Source organism: Astatotilapia calliptera, chromosome 1 (genome assembly GCF_964374335.1).
Source record: "Astatotilapia calliptera chromosome 1, fAstCal68.1, whole genome shotgun sequence".
NCBI classification, from domain to species: domain Eukaryota; kingdom Metazoa; phylum Chordata; class Actinopteri; order Cichliformes; family Cichlidae; genus Astatotilapia; species Astatotilapia calliptera.
In genome coordinates this window covers 9,763,732-9,787,644 of record NC_137422.1, presented here as the reverse complement: position 1 = coordinate 9,787,644, position 23,913 = coordinate 9,763,732, and the positions used below count along the sequence as shown (strand labels likewise).

General features: G+C 40.3%; 1 protein-coding gene across 1 annotated transcript in view; it reads right to left on the bottom strand.

Moving 5' to 3' along the window:
* Positions 1-20,130, bottom strand: part of lrrc4cb (leucine rich repeat containing 4C, genome duplicate b) — a 48,198-nt gene extending 28,068 nt beyond the window's left edge. The window contains exon 1 of the mRNA XM_026160870.2: positions 18,807-20,130. The gene's annotated coding sequence lies outside the window, so the exon portion shown is untranslated. The remainder of the gene's footprint in view (positions 1-18,806) is intronic.
* Between the last annotated feature and the right edge of the window lie 3,783 nt (positions 20,131-23,913).

Below are 23,913 nucleotides of genomic sequence, written 5' to 3'. Positions count from 1 at the left end.
GGGATGCATGCTTCTGCCCTTTACTCAAAAGTAGTAGCTTCTTATCTAAACTGCTCCTCTGTTGAGTTTTAAATACAAACTCTCATCAAATTAAAAGTGACACGAGAGCGACAACGACTGCACTCAAGGGGCGATAGATATCTTTAGGGAGTTGACCAGACAGTGATAAGAAGATGAAAATGAATCAGAACATATTCATCACTTTTCCGCACATCGCACCTTTCCGCTGTAGTGCATGTCTATCCATCCAAGTAAACACCAGACAACAGTTAATCATATCCCAGGTAAACCGGTCACCTGAAATAATAAATCAGATTGGTGGAAGAAAAAGTGTCTATTGAGCCACAGTTCATGTAAAAAAAAACAAAAACACAAATTATAAAAATTACAAGCTTATGCTTCCCTCAGACCAGAAGCAGCAGCTAGTTTGGAACAGGCAGAAAGACCGAGCACCTGCGGCAACGTTACAAAGGATAATGATGGAGATACATGAGTTGCTAAACATGGAAATGACTGTGTGGAATCCAAAAGTGGAGGACTCGCATTGAGTTTCGTAGATGAAAAGCACTTGAGGATGAGACAGGACATTGAGGAACAAACAAGGCTAGTCCCGTTTGTTTTTTTGGACAAAGCCATGATCATTTATCACCAAGCTGCTGCCAAAATAAAATGGAAGGAAACCCCCCCCCCCCCCCAAAAAAAAGTCATCACATATAGACACATAAAGTGTTTCAGAAACAATTTAGCATCAATAACAGCAGTTTGTACATGGAGGCATCATAGATCTGTATCATGGACCGTACTACTTCATCATTACAGTGATGACAGGTGTCACATCTTAAATCCTGAGCAGCCTCCAACCTTCACCGCTGTCATTAGTGTCATCACCACCACCACTCGACCTGACAGGCACCAGAGACACAGCAGACCTTTGTTTGTGCTGTGCATGTGTGTGTGTGTTTGTGAACGCACTTTTACAAACTGCTCAATTCTGCTCTTTACAAATTGTTCTGGAGTGAGGATATGACTGCCACGCAGAATGTCTTCGTCGTGTATCTGATGACATGATAATAGAGAAGGTCAAGATGAAATCACAAAAAAGTCAGGATCTGTACAAATCTAATGGTCAGAGCCTTTTAGCGATGTGATACACCATTTCCAGTATGCTGTCGATAAAACAAACAATACAATTGCTCTTGTTTAGCTGTAAATGTATTTTTAAGACTGGCTAAATGGGAAAAAAGCCTAATACGGAGCTTGATGGCAATCCCAAGTTCTACTAACAAAAACTGGCTGTGGCTAACAAAAAGCTGCTAATATGAGCACAGAGAAACTGCTTTGACTGCTCAAAGCAGAAAATTACTTATTATACTGTGCAAAATTTGCAAACCTGTTTTTTTTTTCCTTTTATGAACCTTTCGTGGGATTTTAAAAGGCTGTCTGGTTTCTATTTGTATATTTTTGGAAACAGGTTTGTGCTGGTCGCTGTGAACCCTACTGAATGCAGAAAATGTTAGCAAACATGCGTTTTCTGAACATGTGAAATAATTAATGTTAGTTAATATATGCAGATAATAGGTCATATTGTACATCATCAGTAGCCACTAATAGCAATAATAGACTGGGGAATTGTGTAGTTTCAAAGCTTGGATGGAAACGGCTGGCTGTGTCTTACGGTACACAAATATGTTACCACAGAAAAACAGGTAAAACATCATGATGTGCACGATTCCCCATACTTTTCAAATATAATTATCAATTAATCTGAAGATTTTTTAATGTTTATTTATTAGTGCTGTCAGCATTAAGCGAGTTAGCGCGGATTGCCCCATGCGTGGGGCTGCATGGCGTCAAAACGCGTTAGCATGGTTAGCTCATTAACGTAATTTTAACGAGATTACCACTGACAGCACTATTATTTATAGATCATATTTTTTGTTTTGTTTTATCAAAACAGCTGCCCACAGTTGTTTAAATTGATGCATATATAAGGGCAAGGGACCAGTAGGAAGACCTGTGTATGAAAGATGTTTTGCTGGAGATTGCAGGCAGTTGCTAAGTGCAACTAGTCTCAAAGAAAGTGGGGCACCAAACACCTCGGTATGATTGCTTTGGTCACTACCAGGTTACTGCAGTTGCCTGTAGTTTGTGTGGAAGACAACTACTTGCCTGAAAATACTTGCTAACTCCTTTCAGCTTTTGGTTTGTGTCAGACTTTTTACAGTTTCACTACTGCTGGGAGAATAGTTGGCATCTTCCATGAAAACTACAGGGGACTGTGGCATTTTGCTAGTGACTAAAGCAACTGCAAGGAGGATTTAGTGTTGCACGATATACGTCTTTGCAATTAATTTTACAATCAAGCAATCCCCAATAACCATTCGCCAGTCAGTCAAAGAATATATAATTTTTCCTTGTGATAGTGACTGGTACATGGTTGCCAACCAGTCAGTCTCTGCGTGTCTGAAGTCTAAGAAAAAAAAAACATACTAGATTAAGAAAATGTTTCAGGAAGAAAATTCACCTTTTTGTATTCCAAGAGTTCAGCAGCTCTTGGGCTGTACTGCTAAAGCTCAACACAGCTGTACTGGACTGCTGCCCATCGTTTTGACTGCATGCACAGACAAGAGAAGGTAGCATCAAAACTCCAGCAGGAAGAAAATGCAAAATGGAGCACAAATATAAAACAAAGGATAATTTCATCTGTCGCAACTTACTGTAATAAACAAAATAAGCCTGAATTTCTATCAAGACTTCAGAAGGAAAAACCTTTCTCGGAAATAGGTTTCCATCCAAGTAGATACTTCAGGTGTTTTGCCACTCGTATCACTTGCTGAAAGCAGACAGTTTGTATAAATGCAGCTTAGATTTGTTATGTGTTCTTTACAGTACCTTCCTCTATATTAAAGCTCTGAAAGTACTGAGGGAAAGAGGCACAAAAAGCAGAATGACAGCCCACTGAAAGTTTTGCAAACGCTGCTTATTTTGCATGGTTCTGATTGCCTTCCTCACTGAACCAAGCAAAAGCAGAGCAAGGCATGCCACGTCCTGTGTGAAAGCAGCTTTAGGGTTATGTAATAATTAAAGTACTGTTTCTGCCTGACACATTGCACTGACGCATTTTGGATTTATTTTTATTTGTCTTCTTTTTTCTTTAATTGTACACCTCAGTCCATAACTGAGAAAAAACAAAGTGTTTGCGGCCTGCTATTGTCTGCTTTATAGCAGTTGACATTCTGCGTTCACAAATGCTTAATGTTGTTTTACTGTATGTCCGCTGTTTCTACAATGAATGTACCCAGACGTCTGTCATAATTTGAACTAACTAGTGGGTGAGTGAATGTAAGATAAAGGGAAAGCAAAAGATGTTGGCCGAAGTCGATATTGCTCCTCTCCCCATCGTGGTGTAAAAGTGGATGTTCATCCCCAGAATACAGATGGCATTACACAAGCAATCCTCTAAATGACTGAGACAAGCTAACATGCATGTGTCTGAAATGGCCTTTATCTATCTACAGTGGCTTTGCAATGCCAAACACCTTTGTTAATCTCACAGCCAAAAGCCTAAGCTGAGGTTCAGAAGACATTTCATATAACCTTTTACTAACGCTTAGTTCTTCAGTAAATGTGTCACATTGGTTTTCCTATTAGCTGTGATGTCAGCGAGACGAGGGAACAAGCAGTAACTTATGTAGAAAATTGGAGAAACTCTTTGAAGCTGCCTAGAGGTAGTCTGCACTGAACAATCAATGCCTAATGGAAAATATTGCTTGAATGCGCAATCGTCCTAATAAAATTGAATTTTGGTCTACTGTCTATCCTCTGGTCCCCTCCCTCGTGCTTTGGTGGAAGACCGGCCTGAACTTATGACAATTAACCTTGAACACCGTGGGGAAAAGCAGAGGGAAGAGCCCACAAGATTTTCAATAATTGAATTATCCCTCCTGTTGCACATCTTTTAGTCCACTGCCACATCCTCTGCCTATGATAGATTAGGTCTTTGTTGTGTAAAATCCAATTCGCTGTATCTTACAACATCTCTATCTTGCAATTCAGAGACTGTGTCCATTCAAAGATGCATATGAAAATGCCTCTACTCTATAATTTAATAAATTGGATGCATTAAGTGAGTTGTTTTCCATTGTGAAATTGGTTCTGAACCTTATTTCATGTAACGCACCCAAACTATCTTTCATGTTTCCGCTATCTTTCGTGTTCACGTGTTTCAACCGAATACATTTTCATCCTGGATCTGCACTGATTTCAGGTTACTCATTCTACAGCCATAGTGTTTTTACAAGGCTCTTAACAGCTTCTTATTTCAAGACACTTAAACTGGCGAACCCATTTAACATTTAGCTAATAATTTGCATTGTTAGCTAACAATTCAGCTGTTGGTCATATTTTTGACAAAACCCCAGCAAAGTAGCAAATTCAGAATTTTAGCTAGATACTGCATTTCAGCAATTAAATATTATGCTTATTCAACAAATTATGTATTCTCTATCCTATGATCTGACAATAACAACCATTATTAGGAGCTAATAATGCCATTTCTTTCCTTTTGGTTCTCTGTTAATTGTTAACTTTTCCACTCAAACTTGTTCAGATCATTAATTATCTTTCCACGTATTCCCCAGCTACTGAAGCAGTAGCTCTTGGGATCCTTGTACCCCTTGTTGGGAATCACTGAATTATTCTACTATCTGATGCAGCAAAGGCAACCGCATAGGCAGCATATGCTTGTTTGATTAAAGTCTGTAGCTTGAGACTTAAGGATAAAGACGGGTGCAAATTGGTTTGAGACTTATTACATGTCATTGCAAAAAGAAAACGGCAAAAGAGGCATGAAAGAAAATAATTTCAGATAGAGCTGCATTTGCATCATATGCTGTATTTAGAATGACAAAAAACACCTTTGTTACTGAGAGCACCCGAGCTAGTATTTGATCTAGCTCCACAAAGCCAGATTCTATCTTGCAGTCCTAGTTTTTGCTAAAAGATTTAAGACTGAAAAACACCTAACTCAGCCCAACCAAGATAAGGCAGGCAATTGAGAAGAGAGAAAAGACTGGAGCACACAGACTATAATGGAGCAATGGTAATGGATTTCTATAAAACACATCAAAAATGATGAATGCAATGAGCAGATTAACGTGTCAAACATCAGATATGCTGCAAAATTGTGTTTACATAATGGTGTGAGTCAAGGCATGTCAAAACTGGGCTGGGTTAGAACCACAGATTGTTTGTGGTAACTGATTGTTGATATAACTGTGCTGTTAGCTTAGGATTTCATATTAAAAGTAGCTCTTTTTCTCAGCTCTTTTTATTAGCAAAAATATTTAATACCTTCTCTCAGGTTAATACAGTACAATTACAGCAACTGTTTCTTTGTTGCCTGGTATAGTTTCTTTTATGAACGTCACACTGACAGGTTGAGCTAATAAACTCACATTTATGAATCAGACCATGATGTGTCTGTAAAGATAAAGCAGCTCCAGTAAAATAGGGTGCAAAAACGTATAGGCTATCAAATATATGTTGCTGGTATGGATTGGATAAAACTGATCACAGCCTGATCCTACTCTGGAAAATTCCAAACTTTGTGAGCTGCTGCAGTACCACATTACAGAAACTTTATCTCTGGAGGGCGTGAGTCTACCTTTGATTAATCTCTGCTATTTAGGAGTACTGATCCCAGGACTTTGTGCCTGCGAGGTAACAGTGGGGCTTTTTAGTCCACCTCAGACCGATCCAGAAGCAGACCTTGATGGATAATTTTCAAGCTCCGGAACAGCTGCAATGATTTTTGAGTCTAAACTCCAGAAGCAAAGTGCACTGACAGCTCGGTGAGTGTTACGCTCATTCATTCAGGTTGAGAAGTGTGTTTGCTCAGTCAGATGTAGAAGGGTTCATGATGATGTGTAGGTGAAGGAGCAGAGACATGCCAATCACTCAGTGAACAACCTGCTTGAGAAAACACTTGTCTCAAGCTAATGCCTATTGATCACCATGAGCAAGATAAAATTGTGGGGCACGTTGGCATGAATCCACCCTAAGGAAAACAAACTATTACAGTACAACAACACACACACAGACACACACAACACAAAAACACTTTAGGTAAATCTGTGCTATTTTGGCAGCCGCATTTCTTGTATCGTGTTTAAAAAGGTGAATCTTGAGGAATGATGATGTGAAGCAGAAGAATTTCTCGAGTAAAATTTAGAACTTTAAGGACACTAAGTGCTCTTCAGGTATTATTTCTGGTCTCCGTTAGTATGGTTAAGTTTATAATCACTACTGACCTAATCTATGTACAGACAGGTCAGTGAAAATAGATTTCAGGCACACAATCAACTGAGTTGTGATCTTGACCCTCAGTTTAGGGATCTGCCCTAAATTAGATGAGACCCACCGTGGTATGAAATGCTCTGATCACCTAATGGGCAAAATCTGCTATAAATCCGCACCATTACAGTAATAGACTAACTGGACTGTAATCACAAAATGACTGTAGGTTCCCATTAAGCTGATGCAAATGAGTGGCTTTTTAATTTGATTGTCAAGTCAAATGCAATTTCTATCAACAGTGAGCAGACTGTATTTATTAGGGAATGGCAATAATGTTTTTTTTTTCTTGTCACTTTGGATGTGCACTTTTTTCCTTTCTCTTGACCTTGTAAAATAGCTCTTGGTAAAAAATGAACCCTGGTACTATTTGCACTCTTCACCCGCTTTTATCATTAGACTTTAGCGATGTGACTGCTATCGTTATAAGGTTTGAGACTGAGATTCGTTATCCACACACGCACACGCACACACACGCACAGCCAGTTACACATGCACAGGTGTCTCATGAGGCCTCCTTGCAGTGTTGCACTTTCCTCTGGATATGCTCAAACAATATACACGAGCTCGAGGGGCTTGGAAGAGGGCCAGGCTCGTCTCCTCGATTTTGGGTCATAAATGCGGCCTCTGCCGAAGGACTGCAGGGCCTTTTAAAACAGGGCTCAGCTTGATTGGACACACTTCTGTTGCTCCCTCCCAACTGCTAGCAAGCCAGCTGATCAGAGAGGCAGAACAAAGCTGGTCTCTTACAAGCCAGTCCGCTCTCAACCTATCGTACAGTAAACAGGATATATTATTCCTTAAAAGAAAAAGAGTGGTTTTGCTTCGCCAGTGCTAGTAGACAATGGAAACGTATCTCTGTGAAGACAACGGCCTGGAATTTTGTACTACAATAAAAATAATCTATGGAATATGTTCAGCACGTTCTTGAGAGGAACCCAGCACCCAGCACCAGGATCGGTGATGGAAAGGAGCGAAATGGAAATCGATGGGTCAGGATAAGGTGGAAGAAGTTCAAGTGAGAGCATTCTGCATACGGCCTCGCTCACACTGGTGTTTTGAACGTCTAATTTGTCCATGAATATTACAACGCGCACCATTTGGCTCATGAATATGAAATAGATGGAACCACAGGCTCTCCCCATAATCAACAGTCGACACACACATAGTCCGTCGTCGGCTCTCGAGCTCTGCGGAAGCATTTTCTCCACCGCGTTTGGCCAGTCGTGGCCGATCACAGCTTCAGCAGAATGTTAGTGCTGGTACAAACTGTCCGCGAATAACGTGTGAACACAGCATCCGTTGTCGACCAGGGATATTTTAGAGGAACGCAAGCACTCTCCCCACTCCATTTGTCTCTCCTTTCTGTCTGTCTCCTCTGCAGTCACAGACAAGTGGCTTTTGCAGTGTGTGACAGTCCCAATTCCTTACCACCAACTTTGATGATCACGGAGCAAAAATATGATTGTAATGTTTTATTTACTGCTGTTGGATAAACAGCAAGCTCACTGGAGAAACAACACTGAAACACGATGCAGAGCTGAAATGCTAATGCACCAGCAATCCCTGCCCATCCGTTTACCCCGCCTTAAGCCGGATGGCTGTGCTCCAACATGGCCATATGCCCCTTAGCCTAGCTGCTCTACGCTATATTAAATGACTCATGATACATAGTCTACATATCCTCACTACACAAGAATGAGAAACAGGAATGGGGGATACTGGTAGAGTTTGCCTGGCTCATAGCAACAGTTACCGTGAAGTAAATTGCATCCTAGTTTTGGTCTTGGTGCATTTCTGTCATTATATGTCATTATACGAGTTGTCTGTGTGATAAACTTATAGCAATATGGGATTGTGGAAATTACCAAACGCAAATTTAAGAGACTAGAGCTTTGTCTTTTTCTTTGCCCGTTTGCTTATTTTATCTGAAAAACATTCAATTTACTACCATATGTTCCCAAAGAAACGCGTGAAACTGAAATTCAGTCTCCTTTGGCATTTATCACAGAAACTGCTCACTCAGTTAATGGCGTGAACCAACCTACACAACCTTCGCATTCCTTTTGATTTTGATTTACAAGAAAACATGATCAGATATTTTCAGACCTGACTTGATGATCTAGTTGTTTACTCTGCTTACTTTTCGTGTCAGAACAGACATTGTATCTTGGCGCAAAGAAGCATTTTTACCCAATCAGATTAGAGGACTGCCATCCTTCCACCAATTTTCTTAACCGCTTATCCAGCTCAGGGTCATGAGGAGGGGGACTTGGAGCCGATCCCAGTCTTTATATCACAGGGGCTAAGAGGACTTGTTAAGTAAAATAACTGCAAAACATGTGGTAGGTACTGTAGTCAAGCAGTGCCTTCTTCCTTTACAAAATTAATTGGCTCGCGTTGTTGATCATATTCATAACTGAGGTGTGAAAACGATAAAGACTCGGGTCTCCACCTCAGCTCGTGTCACTATTTTTCCAGCACGGATAATTAAAGTCCGTACAGCGGGAGCTGGTTGGGCGAGCTTGCAGTGTTTTTGCTTCAACTGTGTAACACACATTTGCAGCGACAGAAGCAGCTGAGAAGCACTTAGAAGTAGATTCTTGGCAATGTATCTAAAAGGTTCACATGAAGAATACTGTTTTCGCTTAACCCAAGTAGTAATAACCCGTGCACATCATTTTGTATATCGCCTAAATGCTGACAAGATGCCAGTGTTTGAGATCTCTGTGATCGCCCTGAAAAATAGAGAGTGGATAGTTTTAATTTTATCTGTCATGCATTTTGGTTTTTGTTCTTTTACATCCACACACAGGCAGAAAATTAAGGTAGACTCTCATGAAGGAGTGCACACGTAGTGTTGCTGTCAAAATGTCCTTCACTAATCTCAGTATTTTCAGAGCGGTCAGCAATGATTATATTTCGGAGATTTTTTTCCTGTATTCCTCTTTTATTGGAGGAATACAGTGAGGTCCCAATTTATTTTGGTGTCCTGGTAACTCCAAATTAAAGCCATAATGTTAAAAGAAATACACATTTTAAACATTCACTGACAAGACCAAGGAGTCCTGCAACAGATGGCACTACCCCCACAGAGCCCCGCTCTCAACATGGAGTCAGTTTGAGATTACATGAAGAGGCAAACACAACTGACATGCCCAACACTACACAGGAACCATGGAAAGTTGCTCATAACAACCTGCCTGACAACCACCTTCTGAAGCAGCTCACACAAAATACTCATTTGGATTAAGGGAGTAACCAAAGCTGCCGGTGACATTATTTCTGAGAGCACCTGTGCTATGGTTTTGGCGCATACATTTACTGCTCAGTGCTATATTTCACCGTGATTTATAGGTGGTCACCAAGAGTGGTGCTACTTGCTGCTGGTGCTGAGAAAATTTTAATCAAACCGGAGCAAAGGAGGGGCTTAATTCTAAACCACGTCAAGGTCAGACTGTCAGTTCTCTTTCCACTGAAAGTGATACAAAACATTTGTAGGATACTTGTTTTTTTTGTTGAAAATGAAAGATATTTACTAATTGCATAGTTACAATAAGCAGATTTACTACATTTAATGACAAATTTGACCAATTGCGCAGCGATATGAGCTGATATGAGCTATGCATGCACTTGTGCTGAATGTCAAAGGAACACTGGAAACACACTATTGGAATAAAAACAGCAAGAAAAATGACTGGGATGTCCCCATCTGTACTGATGTAAAAAGATTACAGGACACATGGAACGAGGAAAAGATCAAATTGTTTTACAACTATCCTTTATCCTAAGTATCCTTTGGATACTTAGCAAAGTCTTAATACATTTCATAACAAATGAAAGAGACTTTGTGTTATAATTGAGGATACAAGACACAAAGAAAAGCAACATGAGAGGCTTTTCTCTTTCCTTTCCTTTGAATGTGAAGGACAAAATGCTCTTGTCGCAAACAATGAGGTTCACCAATAATGCATTAGTGCGAGGCAACAAGGGAACATGATGTTCTCCCAGCTTTGTTCAACCCTGGAAAACCGTGTTGGTGAAAAGAAGTGTTGTCGTAAAAAACAAAAGTGGTGGGATTGGTGGGGAGGGGTTGGAGAGGCAACTCCAAGCGACACAAGCGAAACAGGCAATCTTGTCATCCCTACAAGATTCCCTTCTCAGTTTAGTAGTGTTTGACTTGGCGCCAGTTACTGGGGTTTCATTTTTGCCAATTAAGCCAATCTAGTGTATTCCAGCAACTACAATCTGAGCCTTTTGCCAAAGCATTAATGAACTAGATATTGATTTAATTCTTACACCCCCTTATTGTATCATGAATCACTGTCTGCTCCTTGTGAGTTGTAACATGAAAACCCAGGCACGCATGAATTAAGTAACGCTCAGCTATTTTCATCAAGTACATCTGAGCCAAAAGAACTGGCAGGAGATAAAATGTATATTAATATGTGGGGAATTAGATAAATAAGGGAAAGTTTGAAAGACGGAGCCGGAAAGACGAGGGTGTATTAGACATGAGAGAGATAGAGACTCATCATGACAGTCATCACTTCAGCTATTATCCCTAATTCTCCAAGGCAATATCTCAGTAAGGCGGAGTAAATTTGAGGCTGATAAGCAGACAATGAGATTTGCCCGCACTTTGAGGCAAAGCCCTTCCAAGGGCTTGCTTTCACCTCCACTTGGTCTAAACTTGATACATCAAATGGCAGAATACTCCAACGGCTCGCTTTGGTCTACTTTGGCTTCTGCTATCTAGCTGTGTTTTGAAGCATGGATCCAGGTACAAACTTGTGCGTGGGACTTGAGTCTGTCTTCTCTGACCTCTGTGATTTTCAGTCTAATTAGCACTATGAGCCAAACCACAAATTTCTTATGACATAAAACGATGGGCTCTGACTAAATACCTTTGCTTAACACAGAAGATTTTTTTGGGCTGCATCACTTTGGCCTGAGACTGAAAGATCCTGGCAACTATCAGGATGAATAACCATTAATAATCTCCAGCGGTTCAATCATAATAAACTCAGACTTTTCTTTTAGGACCAACATATGTGATTGTTTGGCTTTTTGTACAATGTGTTGACATACAGATTGCAGTGTGATGAACACTGGGGAGAAAAATGACTGATAGTGAGGCAAAGGTCTTCACTGGTGCAATACTTCATGTAGTCATACTTCATGTATTCATAGATACCATGTAGTAATAGAAAAAGCTTTTGCTTCACTTCAGGCCAGAAATATGCAGTGCATGCACTTCATATTCTCACTATGTTCCAGACTCCTCTTAGCATCATTTACTGCCAAAAATATGGCCAAAATTTACAAGATTCTAAATATTTCCACACTTTTCCCCCCTCCCATGACTCTAGTTTTTCAAATTACAGTTGCTGTCTTCTACTAAGCCTTACCTTCAAACACATCCTAGAATAGTGTTTAATATTCAGAACATAGGTTTTAGGTTGACCTAACAGTTAACTCCTTAGGGCACATGTCAAATAAGCAAAAACATAGAGTCCCTGATTTAATTTTCAGCTGGTGTCCTGATGTGTTTCTCCTTATTTTTTTTTTTTTTTTGCTCAACCGCTTCCAATAAAGCTTCAAAAGACAAAGGAGTTAATGAATTCTTTATAGATTAGCACTAGCAATTTAAACAGATTACAACACTACATCACCTCAATCACATTAACAAATGAGTTGTTCTCTTTCTGAATACTGTATTTTATTTTATTATGTGATGATTTTCCATCTGGCTGCAAGATTATTTGCAAACTACTCGGCTGAAATGAATGAAACTTGATGGAGGAAACAGCAGTGGGGTGGCCAGGTTATGTTGGGTTGCACATCATATTTAAGCCCTAAAAAAGGCTTTTATTTTAATTTTGATGAGTGTGTCTCATAGCGCAAGAAAATCAAAAATTCCCTCTCTGAAAATATTTGTCTACTTCAATACATGCAACCACACTCATGTGGGAGTTGTCCTGATCGCCAACACCCTCCACAAGGAGGTTAAGTCACAGAAGGTCATGGCTGAAAAGGTTGACTGTTCAGCGAGCGCTGTATCAAAACATAGTAATGGAAAGTTGAATGTGGTGGGAAAACGTGCACAAACAAGAGGTGTGACCGCAGTCACAAAAGTCAATTCAAGAACCTGGGAGAGAGTCATGACGAGTGACAGGTTCAGTTCATTGAAAGTCACCACGCACTGGTATCTTCAAGAGACAAAAGTCTGATTGCTGTACCACTCCTGAACAAGAGACAACATCAGAAGTGCGTTACGTGGGTTAAATAGTTACAGAAAGGAAGTCCTCTTGTCAGATGAAAAGTAAATTTTGTGTCTCATTTTGAAATGAAGGGCCTAGAATTCTGTAGGAAGAATGGAGAGGAACCGAATCCAAGGCGTCTCAAGTCCAGTGGGAGGTTTCCGCAGTCTGTGATGAGTTGGGGCGCGATGTCATCTGCTGGTGTTGGTGGTGGTTGTTCACTGTGTTTTCTCAAGTCCAAAGTCAATGCAGCACTTCATGCTTCCATCTGCTGATAAACTTCATGAAGATGCCTGGTTCCCTCTTCCTGCAGGACTCTGCTGCTGCCCACGGGGCCGAAAATGTTTTGCTGACCATGTTGTTATTGCGCTTGATTTGCCAGCCTAGTGGGCTTCAGTAGAGCCACAGCAGTGCCACAAGCTGATTGCCTCAATGCTGCATCTCACTGATGCAGTAACTCATGGTAAAGGAACCCCAACCAAGTATAAATGAGCATAGTTTCTACGAGGTGGACATTTCTGTTTTGTAAGTCCTTCTGTGGTTGATTTTAGGAAATATTCTAATAATTCCAGATAGAGGATTTTTGATTTTTAGTAGCCCTTATCATCAAAAGTAAAACTGAAATGAGAATGAAATATTTTAGTCCATTTGGAATGACTATAGACTATTAGAAGGTTTACATTTTTTAATTTCATTTTTAAAAAGATCGACACTGAATATTGCATCAGCATCATAGAAACAGACTCTAGCACATGTTTTTACTTAACATACAAGCTGGGAACATTAACGTGTACGCTCTCTGGATTGGATTTAGTTTGGTCATCCTTAATAGCACCCATTAGAATTTGGTGCTAAATCCAATCACTTTCCTTAAAATTGCCAAAAACTTTGTAATCTTTAGAAGAAGGTGTGTCCTCTGAATACTCTTGCAGTTCATTACTATTTTAAATCTATTATCACATCTAATAACCAGTTTCAATTTCAGCAATAAAAAGGTAAAATAAAGTTACCTTTACTATGAGACATAAACACACACATAAAATCACACTCCAACAGTCTCAAGGTTTTCCAGACAAATAACATGAAGTATTCATTCAGCAGTTTTCAAGTCTGTAGAGGCCCAGATATCTTGAACAAAACTGGCCCAAATGTAGCTGGATTTTCTTAGATGTATGGTTCTCTTTCAAATTTTAATGACTACGGTTGGTCTTAAAGTTACCTGCTGTGTGCTGAGGGAGAGCTGTTTGAACAATAAAACGTTTTACGCTATGCTAACTGGTAGTGTAATAAAATACAGAGTATTAAAAAAAATTAATTTGACGAACTGGTTAATTTCATCATCTTGGGACTAGATGTGAAATAAACACACTAATGAGAACATCGCTGCAAATTCCCATAAACATCTCCAATGACTTCCAGAGTTCTGTGCTTTCTTGTAGGCTGCTGTGATGTGCCTTTACTTGATTTGTACAGAATTACATATACTTATGAAACTTTTTTTTTAAATGAATAAATAAATAAAGCAGTAAAGTAGCTGAATAAAAGCCATAATTGCCTTTAGGGCATTATTTACGGTGATTATGTATTCTTCAGCAGCAGGAGGTGGAATTCAGCTGCGTCTCATATCACAGAAAACAATGTTGACTTAAGCTTTACCTGTATATATGTAGATTGTTAGAAACCTGTAGCAGAATTTGTAAAGGTCATTATGTCATTTCGAGAAAGCGGCTCATTGCTGCTAGCAGGCAGAAACATGGTACCCGTAGCCCGAACATACTCTTTCTATCAGAGGCTCTCAATGGAGTTGATGGCTGGCTCCTGCTGCAGGCCACTGCAGACACATGGCACACAACACAGATGGTGAAATAAGGCACCGACAGCCACAGTCAAAACAATTACAACATTTGTGCCATAAGTTATGATTTTTTATTTTTTTATTTTTTGCAGGCCTCAACGCCGCCGTTCTACATAAGCCACAAGCAGCCGTAATGAGCAGGCAGTTAGTTCTACAGGCACACACGCAGATGCAGCGTCTTCATACATCACCACACTAATATTTGTTGATTTAGAAATGCAGACTTGTGAATGACACAGAGCAGGATTCGCTGAATAATCCCCTTTCTGGTGCACAAAGGCATAACTTAAGCTGCTACAGTGAATACTAAGTCTCTCTCCAGCCTGGCATGCGTTGGACTCTTTCACACCCGAGCAGTCCAACTCGCTCAGATCAGCCTTGTCTCTTGACTCGACACAAACACATGTTTTGTGGAGGTACTACTGGAAAGATACAGAGTGCAATCTATCAAAATGGAGCTGGCTGGAAGTCATTCTAATCTCCAGCCGCGACCCACTTACATATTTACGTCACACGGATACGTGCTTTAAATATACATATAGAAAAGCAAACAATCCTTCTGTATTATTTAAGATATAACACAAAGCCCTGGGGCGGACTGTGCTGTGTGTGTGTTTTTTTCACTTTACCCAGACAGGAGCTCAGCCATAAATGATTCCCATATCAAGCAGAGATATATGCAGACGGGCAAGGCGACGATATAAATTGATGAAACAACAAAACGTATTCCTCAAAAACACTGACTGACTCCATCAATTGCCAGAAGCTTAAGTGTAATGGAGAAGATAGTCATTTGAAAATGAATCAGCAATTTTTTATTTTTATTTTCTTGCCGTTGTCGAGTTGAAAGAAAAAGGCTTTAAAAACAGGCATTAATCTACCGCAGTAGCTTCAGCTTCAGAGTCTTGAAAATGTCTTGAAAATGTCATGCTGAAATCAGATTGAACTTTGTGGGGTTGACCCATAACCTGAGGATTTGGGGGAATTAATTAGGAATCCTAGTTTGGATGACTGGACATTTAACATCTAAAAGACTGGAGAAAAAAAAAAGAAGACATTTATTCCACACGTGTTTGTGTGTTTTTGGGTGTGTGCGACTGGTCCTTCAAATTACTCCGTGATTAACATCCTACCATGCTTAGTGCTGCGTGTAGCAACCATGGGCAGACCCAGTTGCTCATTATTTTGGTTCCTGTGGCTTAAAGAAAAAAAACATTTAATCAGTGGATAGATTGTGGAGTTTCTGTAATGTACATTAGTTGACTTAATGAAGTTTGAAAATTGGAAAATGCAAAGAGAAAACTGTGAAACAACACAAGCGCCTGAGCAAAACAGAGACACGCGTGCCTCCGCTGTGTCCACCGTTTCCAAAAGCAAGGAGAGAAAAAAAACCCCACACAGGCGAGGCAACATGATTCAACCTGCTGCAAATGTTTGTTGGGGGAGTAAGGAGGCAGCTTAGCAAAACGATATTTAAGGAGGGAAGTGACGGTGAATCTGAATCACGTAAACTCCTTATTACAAACAAGCTCTTTTATGCAGCAGGTTGGATGAGAACAAATGCATCGCTTTAACGAGGAGAGAAAAAAAAAAGATCTGAGGTGGTTAGATGAGTCACCGTTCACCCTGTTTTGAACCAGTGGTTTCATGCATGCGTGACATGCATGAAAAGAAATTTATTCACCCAAGTGCTTATTTCCTACAGCGAAGGCTTCTGTCAGAGCTGCTCTGGTGACTGGTCTTGGCATGCTTTATGTCCATTTGGTCCCTTAGTAGGCAGGTAAATGCCAGAACTGACAATGCTTGTCGGGGTGATCATATTTCTCGTGCTTTGGGTGTTTCTGGCCTCATAACCGAGGAATACACAAGGTGATAAACCCAAATCTGCAGGACAACCTAAGACTCCCCCCCCCCCCCCCATTCATTGCTTTCGAGCACTGAAACCAAACACAGCACTACAGCTTTTCCCATAAAAATGATGCTGACCATCTTTAAGGTTCATATGAACTTCTGGTGGGAAATACTCACAACTCTCCAGCTGAGCTTCAGGTTTCCTTTTTTTTCAGAAACTAAGAGCTCGCTGTTACTCCTCAGGTGGCCCAATGCCCTATTGAGACACTTACTTGTGTGTGGCCTTAATTTTAGCACTTACAGCACACTCCAATAACAGGGTATCTCCAGATTTCACAAACAGAACTACACATGGAGGAACTTGAATTTTAAAACTGTAAAACAACTGTTGCAAATCACTTAGAAAGGAGTACGGTATGTATATATATATTTAAAGTATAGAGGGCAAACTGTATACTCTACAATAACCCAGATTTCAAAATAGTTGGGAACGCTGTTTGAAGAACAGATGGGAAAAGAAAGGAGGGATTTGGAAATCATCTGAACCCCATTTGACTGGCAATAGTAAAACATGACATGTCAAATATTGAAACTGAGAAATATTAAAAATGGCAGGAGAGATTTCAAATTTCAGATTAAAAAAAAATGCTGTCGATGAATGTGGTGTTGTTTCATCTACAACGCCAAGTTAAAACTGGAATTTACAAAGAAAAAAAAACTTGTACTGAATGAACAAATACCATCACAATCAAGTTGCGATGGCATGGTTAATGTGCACATCTGGAAATGCATTTTAGCAGTGAAGGATACATACAGGTGTTAGAGCAACATATGCCTTCTAGGACAGTTCTTGCTTAATTCAGCAATACAATGTCAAACCCCATTCTTCAAATGTAATAGTTGCACAGCTCTGTATTCCAGGTGCTAAACAGGGCGAACTGCATTCCTGTGGCTCACTGAAAACAACTAACAAATTATGAAATGGAAAAATACAACAAAGAAAGAAACACTTTGCTTTCAAAACTTTAGTAACTTTAAGAAAAGGGGTGACAGAAAAAAAAATTAACATTTGCCTGACCCATGTTTCTTGCAACGAGGTAGTTGCATTGTAATGATTTCAAGACATGACATGTTGTCTTTATGCTAAGTATAGGTGTTCCTTTTTGCTTATACTTCAACACTGAGTCAACTTTCTGGTAAGCAGGTTTGTATAAACTACATGCTGGGAAGTACACTTGCAACAACCTGACTCTTTAGCAACCTACTGATCATAAAGAACAACTGCACCAGTGCTTACCAGAAAAGCCTATTTAAGTGTCTACTCGTGAAAAATGTTACATCAAACAACAGCACATATGAGGTATCGTATAATGGGAAGGCTCTGCCTATATGTGCATGCAAATTTGTGTTAACCAACCCTGAATCACAGACTCATTCACACTCAGCCCGTGTCCTTCATTTTACAGGCATGCTGTAAAATCGCCAGAAGTGAATGTGGATGAGTGTAGTTGAGAGGGAACCGGTTCAGGTTTAAGTGGACTGCTTTTAGCTGATGCCTGCACCAACAATGCCAGCTCCATGTGCCTATTTCAACCAACACACATGTATTTTCAGCATCAGGGCATTTTCAGCACCTCCCACTGATGGACAGCTCCTATTCAATTTGCTTTCTCTTTGAAGACTGCATTACTAAAGCTACTTAAACCCAACAAGTCCTTCAAGATTTGACAGCTTAGATTTTAAAATGCTGCTCTATACTTTCTCTGACCTGCTCAGGCTGTGTTAGGGGGAGAATCAAAACCTATTTTCTGCTTGAGCTGTATCACTCACGAGTTGCTTGGTTTGAGATACACTGGGTCACCAGTATAAGCACAGGGAAAAGAACAAAAAACATAAACGAGCATATTTTATACAATAAAGCATGACTCAAACCTCCAACTCAAAGCGCCCTTCGACTGGACCAGCCAGCCCACCTGGCCAATCCGGCGCCCTTTTTGCTGCAAACGTGTATGCTGAGAATACCTGAACTGAATTTGAATTACCATATGACGTCGGCCTTTTTCTAGCTTTAATGTCCTATTGGCAACGGAGACTACACAGACTCACGGTGTCTACCGAGCGCTCAAACACACGATTTGGTGCATCAGTTACCCCCACATCTCCTCAACCCCCTTTCCTATCTATCTTTATCCCTCTCTCTATATAGCCCATATGTCTCACACACACAGACACACACACAAATCCAGAACGCACACAATCGCTCACACCCGAAAGAGAATGCGACAGCTACCGTAACCCATAGAGAAAGAAAGAAAAGAAGGACGTATGAAAGAATATTTAAAAAGTAGCTTTCCTTACATTGAAGTCTGCCAGCAAACCAAATTGCGGGTTAAATGGCGATGGGAGATTAGTCTACATGGGGATGCACAGCACCACATCACACCAAACGGGCTGTATTGGAGTGAATTCAGTGAAATACTTACGCATTTTCTCGAATAAAAGAAATTGAGGTTGATCGAATGAAAAAGCAGCAGGGCCCTGGTCCCCGTTTTCAAGATTTGCAGTACGACCGAGGCACAAATCTCCATGTGAAAGGGATTAGAGGCTGCTGCAGTCCGCGTCTTTTCTCGATCACAAGTCAAAATGTTCGCCAGCGAAAAATGCCAAACATTCAGAAAGAGTTGCGTGGATCTGCGGTGCGGCTACCATTCCCTCGGATGCAACGAGCGCCAATGAGCGAGCGGGGGAAAAACGCTCAAGAGGACCAGCAGTAGCCCCCTGGACTTGAAGGTATTCCTCTGGACTTGAGAGGAGGAAATCCTGCAGAGTTTTAGATGGTCAAGTCCGAATAGGCCCCCTCTTCCTCTCCAGACGAGTCACAGTCCAAAACTGACTCCCACCGGTGGTTTCCTCTTTGAAAATCGCCAAACCAAATTCGACCAAAAGAGAGAGAGAAGGGGGGAGAAAGGGGGGGAAACGCACAAAAGAGAGAGAGAGAGAGAGAGAGAGAGAAAAGAAAAAAAGTGGACTGATTCTTACAGATATGCCTGTTTGGCTGTGAATTTTTAATAAAGATGAACAAAACCAGTGGAAACACCTGACAGTTAACAATTACCCATTTAAAGCGTTGCTGATAAGGTCAGCGCAGAACGAACGGGGTGCAGAACCGTCCTACAAAAAAAAAAAGAAAAAAGAAAAAAGAAAACCTGAGGACGCCTATTGGATAAAATTAAGGATATCCGTCCCACCGCGACCATCACAGGCGTCGCATCAGGACAAATGGGTTGTCATAGGCTCCTCTAAGAGCATATGGCATACAGTATTCTCTATTAAGTCAAATGGGAAGATTCTACAGGGTGCTATTTCCCCCTCCCCACATACACACACACAGCAACCCGGCGCATTGATTACATAAGCGCAGCTATTAGTAATAATTCCGCTTGTCAGGGAGCATGTGTCCGATCCGGGTGGTGAGACAGCACCAACATCCTCCGTGTGTTGCAAATAAAGCGCCTTTTTTTTCTTGCCCACCGTCTCCTAATGGTCCCCCCGCTCGCTGCAGTCCATGACTGGAATAGTGAGCACGTTGAGATCACGGTCTCCAGGCACAGATCTGGCTCGCGCGCGTGCGTGTGAGCGAATCACGTGTGTGCGCGTGTAGCTAGGCTACTAAGTGTATGCAGGTGCGGGCACGTGTGGGCGAGAGCGTGTTCCCAAAAATCGCCTAGGGACCACTTTAACTTTGACCACTTTGCCTGCGCGTCCATCTGCCCATTTAAATCACACAGCGGTCGTTAATTATCAGGGATCAATAGCATTAACGCAAGCCCAGGTCTAATGTCTCCGTGTACGTGTGTGTGTTTGTGTGTCTCTGCGTGTGTGTGTGTGTGTGTGTGTGTGTGTGTGTGTGCGTCGGTACGCGCGCACGTGTGATTCAGTTGTTGATGAGGTAGCCTATGGTTGCCACCTACAGGCGTTATGCTCTATTCAGTCATCCAAAACGGTCTGCATCCACAAATAAACCCACATTCAACCGTTCAACATGTGCACATCCTACCAGCTTTCTTCCACATAAAAAGTGCAGAAAGAATCTGAATTGACCACCATGTTAAAGTCAGTACACATATCTACACACACACATATATATCTTTTCATCATTCCCATCAATGTCATCTTCTTACTGATTTACTGAGTCCTAACTGCCAATAGTGATAAGATGAAATATAGGCTAGGATAGTAGGCAAGGAGCTTTAGTGACTTTCAGACCTACAGACAGACAGAAGTGAGTGTGGTTTCATTTGATCTGAGATGAACCGCCTGTCTCATTAGATGACATAATGAACCACAAGTCAGCTACGTGACAGAGCGGCTCCTGGTCACTGAAGCCAGGCTGTTTTATGAGATTGAGAAAGACAGGGAGAGAGAGAGAGAGAGAGGGAGAAAGAACAAAGATGAATATAAATTAGTCATAATGGTATTGTATTACATGTTGTTTTGATCACACAACAAATCGAATGAGAGCTGTGAGAGAATCTATGTTTAAAGTAAATAGTGACAGCTTATCTACAGAGAGGTGGTGGTGGTGGTTGCGGGGGAAAAACATGGATGCATTTTTAAAGAAACACAAAACAGTGACACTTTCATAAAGCATAACTGAACGGCTTGATGGGTATGAAAATGAGGTGAATTGTGTGCTACGGTCTTCACTGTCAGCACATCAAAAGAGTAACTAAAAGGGATTTTGGACTGGTATTTTAGGCATTGCTCTCAACTGCTATTATACAAGTCACAGTTGCACTCTATGAGTTCAGCTTCCTTATTGATAAATACTCAGTTCTTTATTGATTAATCAAACCACTTGTCCAGTTCAAACCTGAACATAATGATTTCGATTCTTGAAAATATTTTTAAAAAATCCAGTCAGAGCAGGTGAACTGCTTGCATTTCTGCAATATCGTCATTAAGGTTCTGTGATGGTGTGTTAGCGCTTGTGAAGAAAAATAAACTGTTAGATGAACCAAGAAATTAGACACATTAAAAGTTTGAGCTGATAATGGTGCTATAATCAGATTGGGGTATTGGACATTTCTGCACCAGAGTATATATATATATATATATATATACTTTTGCACTGTCCACTTCCTGCTGTGACAAAACAAATTTCCCACGTGTGGGACTAATAAAGGTTATCTTACTTACTTATATGGCGATCCATCCAACAGCTGCTGATGCAGTCCATCCTGCACTGTAACACTGCGTGCTGCTACAGGAAAAGACAGTGAATCACCAAAGTCAGATCAATCTATCATCTTTGGAACCTCAATATCTGTAAAATATTCATGACAGTCCATTAAATGTTAAGATGTTTCAGTCTAAATGTTGGACTAACCAGCATAACCAGCATATTTTTTTACTTCTACAGTCTATGCCAGTGATAACCGAGTCATTTCATAACACTGGATCATAGTACCCAGCACCTTATTCATACATCTTGTTGGATCCATGATTTTTATAACCTTTGGAATCTTGTAATTTAGCTAATTTGTCATGTACTAGTTGTGTTAGCTAAATCATACTACATCTTTTATTTCTTATGTGACTGAAAAGGGCTGGAAACAATTATCTAGCAGCCATCAGTGTACACGGTAACCATGAATGAATGTGTCAGACATAATTAGCCACAGTAAGTCTTAATTTAGAAAACAATTTAAAATTACTGGTTCCATATGCGCTATTTTTGAATCTGTTAACATCTATCTGACTTTAGTCGGTGAACCAGAAACATTTTCAGCACTCTCATAAAACATTTTAGTTTCCACATCTGTGAAAGTCAGAACTTGCCTCTTCATGCATAACTAAAACGGTAGCTTGTTAGAACACATGCCAATTTCACTTTGATTAAACATAATCCTGTTCTGAGGAGCTAAATTAGTGGGACTCTTACCTTAGTTCATTTTCATAGCCTCATGTAAAGTCAGATCCAGGTGCACAAAACTGGACCTTTTAGTTTCGCATTACATATACTGAGCCACAATTGCGACTTACTTTAGTATAATTCTCCTACACAGCACTGCAGTAATACCAAACTGGCAACAATCATAAAACTCAGAGACATTTCAGTCTTCTAACTAAAGATGCATTCAGAAATATTTTCTGTTATCAGCATTTTGTTCATGCTTTGATGAAATATGAATTTTAATTCCTTGAGCTCTCTTGAGCAGAAAAAATTAAAAATAAAGGTGGAGGGAACTGGGGTGGGGAGGTGGGGTGCACAACCTTTGTTGCTAAAAACAAAACCTCAGCAGATCTGTACAATCAAATCAATGTCAACCACATGCTGCCTTAACTATGTACTCCCTCATTAGAATGTTTTTCATACAAGGACAATATAAATATACTGTATGTCTTATTTAAATCTGAACAACAGCAATACTTAGTGTCAGTGCCAAAGACTTTCAGCCCACAAATGGCTTCTGGGTGGTAAATCAACATACTGCGTTAGAAGCCTATTTGACAGTTTGACAGCTTCTCTTACTTCTATTTTCCATGCAAAAGGCATGGTTGGAGACTTCTGAGACCAGGTGTATGTGCCTTTATATTTTTCTGAAGGATTTAAAGAAATGTAAATCTGTCATCCTTCTTTTAGCCTTTTTTCAGACAAACTAATCAGCCTAAAACAGCTGGGATACTATATGTCAGTACATGTAATTTGAGCGTTCTATAATCTGTAGCTTTCAAAATGTAACATATTCATTCCAAAAGGGCTCTTACTTACACAATATCACAATAGGTATCATTTTTCTGGCATTTGAAACAGTATTAATGTAAAGTACAACCCTGTCTCTCATATAAATATAACTTCTTTGCAGCTAATTATCTAATTATTTCTATGAAAATAATTATCAAACTTTCCATAATTATGTATTGGACACTTTGATAATTGCAGCCATATGAAAAACGAAGTCTTTATGCAACTCTCTGCAGTTCTATGAAAAACACACCATAGCTGCTCCCGTAAGAGTTCAGAGGGTAAGTACAACCGAGTGCTGCTAATCAAATGCTCTTGATTAAGTGATCATCAGCTAGTGTGATCGCCACTAAAAAAGCAGAAGTTTTGGCAGTTTGCTGGTCTGGAGCATTCGGGTATATGTTAATACAGTGCCATAATCTTTCCAGGCAGGAATTAACGATCCAGCAAATTCAAACCAAGGTCGGACCGTCAGTGCTCGGAGAAGCTGCAAAAAACCCAAAAGCTACAAGTCACACTTTATAAGCCTCAGTTAGCATGTTAAATGTCATGACAGTCCAGTTGGAAAAAAAGAAGCTCTCATCTGCCTCTCACCTTATGGCAGCTAACAACCCTGATTTCAGAAAGAAGAAAATAGATGAAGTATGATTTGTTTCTCTCTGAAGAGAAAATGGCAGCACAGTGTAGGATTGTAATGTTGCATCAGAATAAAACACAAGACTTCTGGAGCAATGTCATTTAGACCGATGAGATCAAAGTGGAGATGTTTGGTCATAATGCATAGGGTCACATCTGATGAAAATCAAAGTTTATCAGCAAAAATAGCACCTGTCAACCATGGT